The sequence below is a fragment of the Amphiura filiformis genome, chromosome 12, assembly GCF_039555335.1.
Source record: "Amphiura filiformis chromosome 12, Afil_fr2py, whole genome shotgun sequence".
NCBI lineage: Eukaryota > Metazoa > Echinodermata > Ophiuroidea > Amphilepidida > Amphiuridae > Amphiura > Amphiura filiformis.
In genome coordinates, this window is record NC_092639.1 from 988,279 (window position 1) to 1,001,625 (window position 13,347).

A 13,347-nucleotide genomic window follows, 5' to 3' on the forward strand; every position below is an offset into this window, starting at 1 on the left:
AATGTAGCTAAGTCAGGTGATGTGAAATTTGCTGCGTGACCCCTCTGCGTGGTAGAATTATATTCATAAAATATTGAATTTAACAGATATCATGGGTAGCCAACCACGATTTATCAGCATTTAAAATATATGTTAATTAACAAAGATAAATAATAAAGAGTACAAATGGCAATTAACTAGTAAACAAGCCTGAAATCTTAAAATGTTGCCACGTGATTTCCCGAACACATGATATGTTAACATGTGACCACTATTCAGATTTACCGTAAATATTTGGAGTATGCTTGCACATCATGCACATACACTGCGCATTTCTTTACTTCCGTATAAAATCAAAATTCATGCTGGGAGCAAAGTAACATTGTCTGCTCAGAGCAGATTGGTATTTTATTTTACTTGAGAGCATAATAGAAATACATAAAGACGAATAAGGCGCCATGATGGAAGGTCAGGTCGGGTATCAAAGGTTATTATAACTTAAATACTACTTGTATTTCCCACCTTGCCTCTGTCACATATTTCCTTCATATTATTGACAGCAAGTCCTAATTTTGACTTTGCTATTGCAAAATGTCATTTCATATCAAATTAGTAGACTTTCCTTGAAAAAACATATCACTGGTGCCTGATGGGAATTACCCGTCCGCCATTTCATTAAACTGGATCGTTTTCGCCTGTTTTGTGCCCAGATGTATTGGGGCGCGCTATACTCTCATTGAACAGGCAAAGTTCGCAAAACTAACAACGTTGTTATTTGCCAAACTCAATTAACATGATCCAAGGGGTCGAACATGAATTATTCATAACGAGCTATAACGGATCGATAACTGGCCTCACTTTCTAGCTAGTAAACCAGCTGAATTTTTCATAGATTTTGCGTTGCTAATAGAACAACCGTGAATTTAGTGTCACCCTTGCAGTGGCCTCAGCTCAATTGAGGGCGTTTCAATTTATTACGTGATTTGGGAAATGCACAAGATCAAATAGAACGGCGAGTAATGATTATTTACTTGTTTTTAAAAACAAACTGCTTAGGGCGGTAATACAACGTGTACGTCCGATAACTATAGATTGAATGATATTTATCATCACACGAGGAAACAAAAACAAACGAGGTCAGTGGAGGTCAGTGGTCTCAGCTCTCAGAGGGGGCGCACTTTCAAGCTTGGTACTCGCATTGAACAGACAAAGTTCGCAAACTGAATGGCGGCTTTATTTGTCAACCGTAATTAACATAATCAAGGGGTCGAACATGCTAATATCCATAACCGATCGATAACTGGACTCATTTTCTACCAAGCAAACCAGCGGGATTTGTCATAGGTTTGCGTGCGTAATAGAATAACCGTGAATTTAGTGTCACCCCCGTGGTATAGCTTCAGAAATAACAATCGCATGGTATTCACAATAATTTAATATACAAAGAACGATGGTTTATCTAATACGCGCATTTCAATGATCTTCATACGTCCATTGTCGTTCAATATTAGCTGCACATTCGAAACAATGGTACCACTTTTATGTATAGACTGTCGGCAATCAATTCGGCACAAAGTGTGGACAGTGCTTGTGTGGACAGTGGCATAACTAGGGTGGGGGGGGGCAAGGGGGGTGGGCACGTGCCCCTGGCGCCATTTTTAGGGGCGCCGAATTGACCAATTCAGCATCAATTCTCCGCCCCTTCAAGTGATGAAAGTCAAAATTTTCGTGCGCTCCGCGCGCATTTCAACACAAACATCCATTTACATTAATTTATGACTAAAATTCAACTTCATTATAACCAAAATTAATTAGTGGTATTTGTACTCATTTTATCGCGCTCCGCGCGCAATTGTTTCAAGGGAGCACCACTGTGTATCCTTAGCCCCGGGCGCCACAACCCCTAGCTATGCCACTGAGTGTGGAATCATAGGACGGGGCTTACCGTGATATGAATATTGCGTTGTCCCAGTGATCTTTATCCGTATCATCCATCGGGTTTAAAACTTCCTGCCATTTACAGAAATCTTGGAGTAATTGCAATGCATCAGCTGACACAGTAAAACCTTCTTGTGGAAACATATCCGCTGACTGGAGGAGAAAGACAAAGAATGCGTAAGTTTCCTATCCGTAATTAATATTGAATTGCAGACCATATTGAATATTTGATTTTGTTTGATCTAAACCGGCTCTACATTGTTTGACGCCGGGATTGTCGTGCTGCCTTGGGTTTTTATAGTTGGATTGAATTTGAAGAATCTCTTAACATTATAGTCACGAAGAGGAAAAGCAATTATGATAACAGAAAGTGCTTTTGTAATTATTTTGAAAATCGCTGTTCAAATTATTGTTCCATTAGACCATGGTAATGACCAGGGACAAATGATTTGCGCGGAAAAAATGCAAATTGTGCGGAGATTGCGCGTAACTTTTATACATAAAACACACATAATAAACACAGGAAAAAGAAAACAACAGTCAAAATATGAAATTATACATGTCATGTAGGATATATGCAGTAGCAAAAATAGGTACTTTTTAAGCATAATGATATCTAAAGCACACAATTTGTGACAATTTTTAGGCATCTTAGCGGCCATTTTGAAACGCACCCTCTATCTTGATTTTCCGACCATTTGACAAGGTTGCATACTTTTTTAAAGTAGGCCTACAAGAAACCACTTTCAAATCTTATTCCCTGTGATGTGGTCACGGAATCACTATCTTCAGCCCGATTGATACATCTCCAACAATGTATGTGCTTGTTGACATTATACTGTGACGCTTCAAACAAGGCTGACATTTCAATACAGACGAACAAAAATAACCATTTTCATTCATATTTCATAGTGAATTTGGCGGAAAAACGCAAATTTAGCGGAGCAAATGAAATTGCTCGCGCGGAGAAAGGAACATTTTGCGGCGCATCGCGCGATTTCGCGCGGCGAAAATCGTTGGAACCTGGTAATGGCATAATTTTCATTCAGGTTACAAATGTTGCTTACCGTACCAACTGCATCACTTTCTAAAACAATAAATCGAACGATGTAGAGTCTGATGTTTTGTCCCAGAGTTGGGTCAATAAATCGTCGAGAAACCTGGAATAAAAGAGATAATCTGACCTGTAATTATAGTTATAGATTGCTTAAGGGCTAGCTCGGATAGCAACGTTTGCACAGTATTTTTGTGGGACATGAAAACACATCGGACACGACAAATTGCATTCTGAATACGAGGAATGTCCTTCTGATATCAAATAATTTTGATTCGCACTTGACCATGGAGGTATTGCATTTAGATCTGAAGTTGAGCCCTGAGCGATTACCTTGACTAGTTAAAGCCAAAGTGTATGATTTATGTAAATTTTTAATGTATTATCATTATATATTTAAAAAATATTACATGATATTAGTAACAACTGTCAAGGAGGTTTTCTGATAATCTAAAACCGAAATATTGAGGTAAAATGAAAGAAATCAGTTTAGCTGCTTACGAACGAAACTGGGCATCCCCGATTTTAAACAAATTTTTTTAATTTGACTGTTATAAGAGAACTTCAGATCCCACAATATTTAAGTAGGCCTATTCCATTATTACTATCATTCAAAAGTAGAAATTCAAACAAAATTTAGGGCGTCTTTGTGATAAAATCACACATTGCTGTAATTATCCTTATCATACTTACTATGTTTAGCAATGTCATAACGTAAGATTCCAGACCTTCTTTGTGGTGCATTCTCATTTCATTGTCAGCAACTACTAGAAGCTCCATGAATTTTTCACCATCTCTTGATTGTAGGTTCTCTTCCATAGCAGCCTGATATTCTTTCGTTCCAGTTAATCCACTGTCAGGATCAATGTCTATGAGTTAAGCCAAGTAATTTTAAAATACCATAAATTCTGAAATATAAGCCGCAGTGTAGACAACTCGTGGGGTATTATTACATACATTACATTATTACATACATTATTATTATTATTATTATTATTATTATTATTGTTATTATTATTATTATTATTATTATTAGTGGTGTTATTATTATTATTATTATTAGTAGTAGTAGTAGTAGTAGTAGTAGTAGTAGTAGTAGTAGTAGTAGTAGTAGTAGTAGTAGTAGTAGTAGTGGTGGTGGTGGTGTTATTATTATTATTAGTAGTAGTAGTAGTAGTAGTAGTAGTAGTAGTAGTAGTAGTAGTAGTAGTAGTAGCAGCAGTAGCAGTAGCAGTAGCAGTAGCAGTAGTAGTAGTAGTAGCATTTGATGCTGTTGCTACACCCCTGTTCTCGGCTATAATCCAGGTTTCTCGCTCGAGAAGTTTTTTGATTGAAAAAATCGTACCTTCTGTATCCACCGTGGAACAAAATTGGGAGTCAGGGTTACTTGGATCTGAAGCAGACGTCGTTCGTTTATGTATGATGTGCGGGTTGGTATGATCACGTCTGAATCGGTTTCTGTAGATTTCTGTGTGGTTTTTGGTCAGCGGAAGGATATACAGGTCATGGTCACCATAGCTTATTATTCCTGTCTAATAAAATGAAATAAACGAAATATAACGAAAATTATCAATACTACCAAAATCTTACACCCCCTCCAGGGCAAAACATTATATAAAACGCCTAGACGTTGATCCACAAGCCTCATCACACATAATAGGTTGTCGCTGATCACTACGGCCCCACATAATTCCATAAACCATTTAACAACAACACAGGGACTTTATGACTTCAAGAGCGCACACCCTAGACATTCCACAAATAGCCATCGCAACCAGAATTAGCTCCCCGAGTTTCGTATGGGTTACAACAAGCTTATGCTTATGTCGACTTGTCTAGTCGGACTCCGCTGATGGCTCTCCACACAACTCTGTTCTGCATGCAGTTCCTAATGTCTTGTCTCTCTAGTCCCGTATCCTCTGTTAGTTGCTTAATGTAGTCCTTCAGTGGTTGTCCTCTTGATCTTTTACCATGCGTAGGCTGCCACAGCAAAACTCTAGAAGCTGCCTCTGTTTCACTTCTGGCACAGTGTCCAGCAAATCTCAGCCTTTTTATTTTCAGCCTTTCGGAGATTGGGGAGAGATTGCCGTACAGTTCCTTATTGGTGGTGTGCGACTGCCAGGTAACATTAAGTGCTTTTCTCAGTAGTCTTGTGTAACAGCCATCAAGTGCCTTCCTAAACTTTGATGTAATTGTCCAGGTTTCTGCGCCATACATCAGCACCGATTCGACTGTGGTGGTGAAAAGCTTGGTTTTAAGATTTCTAGGCAGGCTGCTCTTCCATATCTTGTTCATGTTGTTGCATGCCCTCCATCATGCCTGGGCGTTCCTGATGTTAAAATCCTTTTCAATGCTGCCAATCCAAGCCCCAAGCATATTGCAAACCATTGCCTTGGTTTTCTTGGCGTTCATGCTGAGACCGACTTTTAGTGCTGCAGTCTCAACAAGATGTAATAGCTCTTCGGCATCTCTGAGACTGTCGGCCAATAGTGCTATGTCATCAGCGAAGTCGAGGTCTGTAATTGTTTGCGGGCCTATCCTCCGACTTTTCCTTGTTTGTAGTGTGAGCCCTAGACGCTCTTCATTCCCATGTAGTGCTTTCCTGAGAGCATAGTCTAGGACTGTTACAAATAGAAATGGCGCAAGTGTGCCACCTGCAGTACTCCAGCCTGAATTATGAAGTCGTCAGTGATTCCATCTGCTGTGGTAACATGGGCAACAGTGTTCTCATAGGTGTTTCCAATAGCCGCCACAAGTTTCTCTGGTACTCCATATGCTCTTAGAATGTCTAGCATTTTCCTTCGATGGATGGTGTCGAATGCCTTTTTAAAATCGATGAACACCAGTTCTGCTTGGAGATTGTTGTTGTTTATCTCTTCAATAATTCTTCTCAAGGCAAGTATTTGTGACACCGTCGACCTTCCAGGGCGGAAGCCATTTTGGTTCATTCGTAGTACAGGATCCAGGAAGGGACGAATTCTGTTGAGAAGTAGTATGTTGTAGGTCTTTGCCACTATGGATGATAAACAGATGCCTCTATAATTCCTTCCCTCTCTGAGATCACCGCTTTTTGGAATTGGGATGAGATTAAGAATTGACCACTGCTCGGGTTTCCTACCATACAGTAATGCCTCATTACAGAATGATCGAAAACATCTGTTCACATGTCAAATTCCCGATGCACCTGCTCTATCGGCTCATCCTCATTGGTAATGACTGGTGGATTCCCAAGTAGCTGCTGGAAATGGGAAAACCAAGAATGCAGTCTCTCACTCTCTGTGTCCCCTTTGATCTGACCTTTTTTGGCAGTTCTCCTTCCACTGATCTCATTTATCAGATCCCATGCAGCTTTGTGCTGGCAATTCTGATCTGCTTTCTCTACCTGGCTGATCTTTTGTTCCAGGATTTCTTGATTAATTTTGTCATATGTCTGTTTTAGGTGGTTCTTCCTTGCTTGTAGTTTGGATCTTGATACACTAGTACATTCGTGGGTATCCTTCACATATGCTTCATGCACTTCATTCCGGGCACTCTCTGTTCTGGAATCAGTCCAGATTGTCCCCTTATGGCGTTTGGGTGCCTTTGGTATCAGTTCTTCCGTAACCTCCCTGTTTGCCTGTATGAAACATTGATATGTCGATGTAGCATCTTCATCGTCCTCACTTTCATGTTGCAGAGCACTGACTCTATTCCGTACTTTAACAGCATACAGGTCTTGTAGTTGTGTGTCTTGTGCCAAAACCTTCCAGTTGTACCTGATCTTCCGTGGTGGTGTCTTGCCATTCGATCTCAAGCTGAGACGTACTTTTGCTGTAACAACACGGTGATCCGATCCAATGCTTGCGAAGGAGTTGTAGGTGCAACAATTCAGAATGCTATTCCTCCACTTCCTGCGTACAAGGATGTAGTCTAGTTGTGCCTTAAAACCAGATGGTAGAGTACATGTCCATAATCTGGATTTTTTTCTTACAGAAGCTCACATTTGTTATTTCCAGTTCATTTTCTATTGCCAGTGTGTGCAGCAATTCACCATTTCTGCTCATAACATACTGAGGCCTAATTCCCATTGCATTGGTCATCGCCTACAGATGTAATCCATGTTTATTCAAACTAAGCGCCTATTGTAATAAGTGTTACCAACGAACCACTTCAGCAAACAAAAGGGAGAAATTTGTTGCAGTCGCTTTTACATACCCTTCTTTTGATCACCCATTGATACACTTCCCCTAGTTTAAACAACAAAACGCTGTTGGTACAGAAACCAATCTGACGTTCGCGTTGAAGTGAATTTGAGCAAGAAATCGAATCGATATTTTTGAAGTTGCCGTTAAAGTTCCAGTAACTTCATTCCGCAAAGTCTTTAATGAGTGAAAACAAACTATCCGGTTACCAAATAGGGTGCAACTTGCTAGACTTGAGTCCAGTCCTCGTTTACGGAGTTTAGGGTTAGGGTTTAGGGTTGGGGTGGGGCAGTCTTGTAATAAGACTAGTAGAGTTGCAACCTATTCGGCAATCGCTCCAACTATCCTTATTTCACACAGAATAAGAAATAATGATTAAAAAAAATAATAACGTATTCGGGCCTCAAACTGATGCATAGCCATGGGCTGGATAGGCTGGACAGTCGTTCAGAGTCAAATTTGGATGATAGTTATTTTGATAAATCAACTGTATCTTTTAGAGCAAAGGTTGCCTAGTTTGAATATTCTAAAATTAAGTTGAAGTGGAGTTTTAACAACATTGTCGATGCGATCGCCCGTCGAGATCGCCTGTGTTTACTTCTGCACTTTCATTGCTTTACACGGTGTCATGCTTCATTGATTTCTGCTAGATTTTGACTGCCATCGACTCTAGTCACGAATGTGAAGCTATCAGTGAGAGTGAGCAAATTCGTGACTAGACTTCTCGAGTAAGACTTGCATCGACCAAAACTATGGCAAGCTACGTTTACAGTGTCCGATCTCTACCCAATTTCATGTATTATACACACTTTGGTCAATATCAGTAACATTCCAGCAAACACTAAACGTCTTCGACATCATTCGCAAAAGGTTATAAAAGGTTGTCAGAAAACGTTTAAATGTCGGGTTATATAAAGGGTATATTAAGGTCAAATACAATTGATTTTCAAGGCTTGATTCCAGAGGGGCGTAAGTTAATAATGGAAACAGCCATGCAGAAAAGAATGAACTCACGCGTACAATAGTGTATCTGAACTAGGGCCACGGACAATCCGCGGCTCGTGAGTCATCCTATATATGTTGCAGGGATAGGGAGGGGGCGACCATGATAGGACCATATGGGCTGATGTGGGGGGTTGATTGTGGGCAGCCGTTTTCGGCAATTTTCCTTTGGATTTTCTAAATTTTCAATTTTTAAAATAACCTGGATGATATCTGTCGTGAAATAAATCAATGCTTCTTTAGGCTATAATAGGCCTAGTAGGCCTATTTATACCCTGATTATGCAATATATAGGCCTACAACAACAACTACAACAACAATAACAAAACCAACAACCAATAGAGAGTTCCCGTGTTTTCAAGCGGAACGGACTACAATAGTGTTTATAACGTGATTCGCACCGCCGTATTCCTCATTCCTTTGATTTGGTCAATGACCCTATTGGTGCTACATTCTACAAAATAACATTTGCTAATTATTGCGCGAGTGTTGGTATTCTGAAAATTGTAAACGGAGTTTAGGTTTCCCTCCAAGATGGCGGGTAACCCAAAACACGGGAACTCTCTATATTTTGTTATTACTAATTTGTAAAAATAGGGCCTATATTCATAGGCCGCGCCTATTAGACTACTATAGGCCTAAAAATTCCTGAATTATATAAATGAAAAAAAAAAGGGCAAAAACAATCAATCGCTGCAGTCAGAAAGAAAGAAACGAACAAGAAAAAAAGAAAAAAAAGTGAGAGAAAAATAAACTAAACTAAATGGAATGGACCACATCGGGACTCGAACACGCACCAAAGTTTCCCAGCTCAAAACTATAGCATTATATAGTCTGATTGAGCCACTGAGAGACATATAGAAATGATTGATCTCATGGATTAGCGTAATAACAGGCTCTTATGATAAACAAGCTCAATACCGCTGTAAATGTCGGAGGTATCGCTGGCGAAAAACCTCGTTTTTTGCAAAAGTAGTTTAAATTTGGAGTGAAATTCAAATGGTAAAGTAAGTGACACACATTTGAGAAATAATGTAGGCAGTTAGAAATCAAAATTAACGTTCCACAATCCAGATATCGATAATGTAACATAACAGTGTTTTGTGGTACAAGATTCAAGAAAATTGTTCCCAAAAACGGGCTAATAAAATTTAATCGGTACTGTATTTGGCTCTTCCCCATGGCAACATTATTTCTTTGGTCGATTTGTAGTACAATACATAAAAGGAGAAAACAATCACTCGGCGTGGTTTTATACGGAGCGAACATTTGAAAAAAACTGCATGGAACGCGTTTTTGATCTTGTGAACATGGTGCGTAAAAATGATTTAAACGAAAGATTTTCAAACGGATTCTAAAAATTTGTATAAACACACAAAAATAATGTAAAGATACATCCATGCACCAACATTTGACTCACTGCGATATTTGATTGCTGAGAAAACGCGGTTTTAGAGAACAACTTTATACGTCTTTTATAGGTTTTTTATACGTTTCTTCGTGTAACCTTAAGAGTATAAAACGTTTTCATAACCTTAAAAAACATTTTTTGATAATCTACTGCTCAGCAAACAAAAATGTTTTACAGAAATCGTTTAAATGTCGGGTTATATAAAGGGTATAAAAACGTTTTAATAACATTCCAAAATCATTCTTGAAAACTTGATACAAAACATGCTAAACAGAATGTTATTTTGGGGTTGAAAAAATATTTTGCGAACAATGTTTGCCCAAAATATTTTCAATAACGTTTTAAAAACGTTTTCATGACCTTTATATAACCCGACATTCAAATGTTATTAAAAGGTTTTGAAAAAAAAAATAAAGAACATTTCTGTGTTTCCTGGGTTCAAATATTTTAACATATTATTTAAGTATTGACACAATATTTGGCAAAAATGTTTGCAACAATAGTTTACAATAACATTTTTGAAAACATTTAAAAATATTGTTGTAGTGTGTTTTCATACAAAACGTTTTAAAACGTTATCATGACCTTTATATAACCCGACATTTTAATGTTATTAAAACGTTTTTACCTAAACCAAAAGCCAAAATATAACTTATTTAAAACGTTCTTAAAACGTTTTTGTGTTTGCTGGGATATTATTCGTTTTTAAGTGAGACATGAACTCTACTAGACACCTGATAACGAGTTTCTAAGGTGAGTATCTTCATCGTGAGGTAATTGTGTATTTAGAAAAAAAAATGATTCAAAAATACTGACATTTTACTCAAATATTGAAGCGTTTCTGGCCCACAAGGGATGCCACGTACTATACATGCTACGGGCCTGCATGGATTTAGATTTAGTATTACGAAAAGCTGCCTTACCATTCCCGAACACTTGTTGACAGCGACAACGCTGTTGCTGTGAGACGTCAATTCCCCTAAATAGTAGCATCCTTGCTGCACTGGTTCAGATGATACCCTGCACACTTAAAACTACGGGGTCAAAAAATGACCCAAACGGGGTCATTTTTGACCCCAGCATAGTTATCAACTAAACACCATACCACTAACGGGGTCATTTTGACCCCATTGGTCGGGGTCATTGCAATGACTACGTATTTGGGTCAAATAGTAACCCCATTGGGGTCAAAATATTACCACATTTCGGGGTCAAATGAAATGACCCCTTCAAAAGGGTTGCCTTATTGGGTTACTTAATGACCTCATTTCGGGGTCAAATGAAATGACCCATTTGAAAGGGTTGTTTTATAGGGTTACTCAATAACCACATTTAGGGGTTGTTTGGATTTTTTTAGTGGGCCTATGGTCATGCTGGTCCCACCAGGACATAAGTGTGTTTCTGCACAGAGAAAGCATTACATAAACAGCAAACTGCAAAATGCATCTGTGTATCACACTCACACACAGTCAGTCATCGCCTATGACAGTTCACGTATTATAAGCTTACATGATATAAGCTTATAACAACTGCAGCCAAGACACCAGCCACGACAGCATGAAATTGGAATGAATCTGCGTGCATAAGGGTCTATGCATCCTTGCAGTCTCACTTTTCAACTAACTTTTCATATTCCATCATGCAGACAAGCACACACGACAATCCGCTGAGCTGCACAATCAGAACAAATATGGCGCTGATGTGACCACGTGAGCCGATGCACACCGTGTGTGCAAATAGTTCCGAAATGCAAGTCATTATAAAGTTGACAAATTGGGTAACTTCGGTCAAAAAATTAGTTTTATTTATTAATCAACAAACATTAATTGCAGCTCATGTTTAAACTCATTTATGAATTGAGATTTTCAAAGCGGAAGATTGAAACTGATATCAATGCGCGACGGTATCGGCAAAATGACCACTAAGTTTTTGACCACGTTCGTCGTGGCTAAAATGACCTCGTGAATGTGGTCAAATTAAAACAGTACAACCCCCTTGAAGGGTCAAAACAACCCCAAACGTGGTCAATTCAAAATGACCACGGAAAATATAACCCCGTAGTTTTTAGTGTGTGCCTGTCTTTCCCCAACGTTCAACATGTAAACCAGGACGCATGAGATACTGCGATTCTCGTACACACGGGCACGGAAATCCTCTCCAAAGGCGGTAAACTCAAAGCCAGTGTGAAGAGGACTGTCACCAGTCGGCTGATTGTCCCAAATGTTGACTAATTCAAGGTCTGATACTGAAATATAAAAAGTCACATAAAATATTTGAAACATTTCTAATAGTCCACGTTTTAAACATGGAAACATATGGGGAGAGAGAGAGTGAGAGTTGGTGAGAGAGGGAGAGAGGGGAGAAGAGAGAGAGAGAGAGGGGGGAGAGAAAGGAAAGACATATTTCGATAAATGCATATAGATGTATTCAATATACTTACATTCTTCCAAGTCGAAAGGAACTGTTCCATAATTTGTACGTAACTCATCCGCGTTCATCAAGCCATCGTGCTACAAAAATAGTTAGAATTTCTGTTATTTGCATGAAAAAGTATAATGCATATTTTGTAAGCATGTAAGTACATTATAAGTTATTTTTGATAATAATAGATGCATGCTTACCACCGGGTGAATACTAAGTGACACCGTCAAAAGCGACACAAAAGTTAAAAATTTGAGCTCTTTTGACGCCATCATGTACCGCATAGAAATCTACAGTAATAATGAACTCAAATGGTATTATCGAGTTTAAATACTTTTAGGGACACTCTAATTGATTTTCAGGGGACAAGCACGTGAGTTTGGGTCGGGCGGATTTTTTATTTTATTCTATTTCTATTTTTACGTTTAACTGTTTCCCAGCATGCACCTCTCCGGATACCGAATAATCACTGCGCTGTAAACATAATTATATAGGTATTCCCTGGATTTGTTATCTATATGTGTGTCACGTGATAACTCCCAGGGAAAAGTAACTGATGAGAAGAGGAATTATACACTCAAAGAAATAATAGAATCTATTAGAGTCACGTGGTAGGCTACGAATGAACTCGACTGATAAAGTACTAATTCGCGATATTACACGTAGCATTAAAGGTCCGTAACCCGATCAACAGCATCATCCCCCCGATTTTTCTCATAGTTGATGAGTTTTTGATATCATAAAATGAATCGTATTTTTCTCATTACCATCCTGCAATTTGACGCTTCAAATCGGTGTATTTCCGAAGAAATCTTGAAAAAACCACCTTGTTACAGGCTACCAGTTGGTCGCATTTTACACGACACGGGAGTTTAGGGTAGTCATAGAATGAAATCGGAATAGATTCGGAAGACTTCACCCCAGTACCAATTCGTCCGCAAAAATACATCAAATAGGCCCCCTAATGTCAAACTATAGATGGCGCTATAATGATATAAAACAAAAAACAAAAATAAAGAAATATATAAGAGGCGAAATAAATAAGGAAACATGACCTATATTGTCAAGCATGATACGAGGAATATGAAAAAAATTATGAGAGCACCCCCCATTAAAAAAATTAGTTAAAAAATAAAACAAAGAAAAATCATAAATATGTGAAAATGTGCACGATAAAGCTAAAAATAAAGAAATAATTAAGCGAAGTAAATACAGCATGGGCTATCTTGTCAAGAATGATAATGAGCGCAGTGATATGTAATGTTTTTAAGATTAATCAGTATGAATAGAGGGTATAAAAGTGTACAGGGCGAGCCGGTTTTCAGTGCCAAGGCGAACACTTCCTGTTTCCACCGGGACAT

The 13,347-nt window shown here is 38.5% G+C and overlaps 1 long non-coding RNA gene across 1 annotated transcript; it reads right to left on the minus strand.

Annotated features, from left to right (window-relative positions):
* Positions 1-2,984: 2,984 nt before the first annotated feature.
* On the minus strand, positions 2,985-4,400 carry LOC140165294 (uncharacterized). The gene is made up of 3 exons (XR_011860668.1): positions 4,317-4,400; positions 3,665-3,840; positions 2,985-3,077 (listed from the first exon to the last, which is right to left on the minus strand). It is a non-coding gene; the product is annotated as an uncharacterized lncRNA (long non-coding RNA).
* Positions 4,401-13,347: the final 8,947 nt, after the last annotated feature.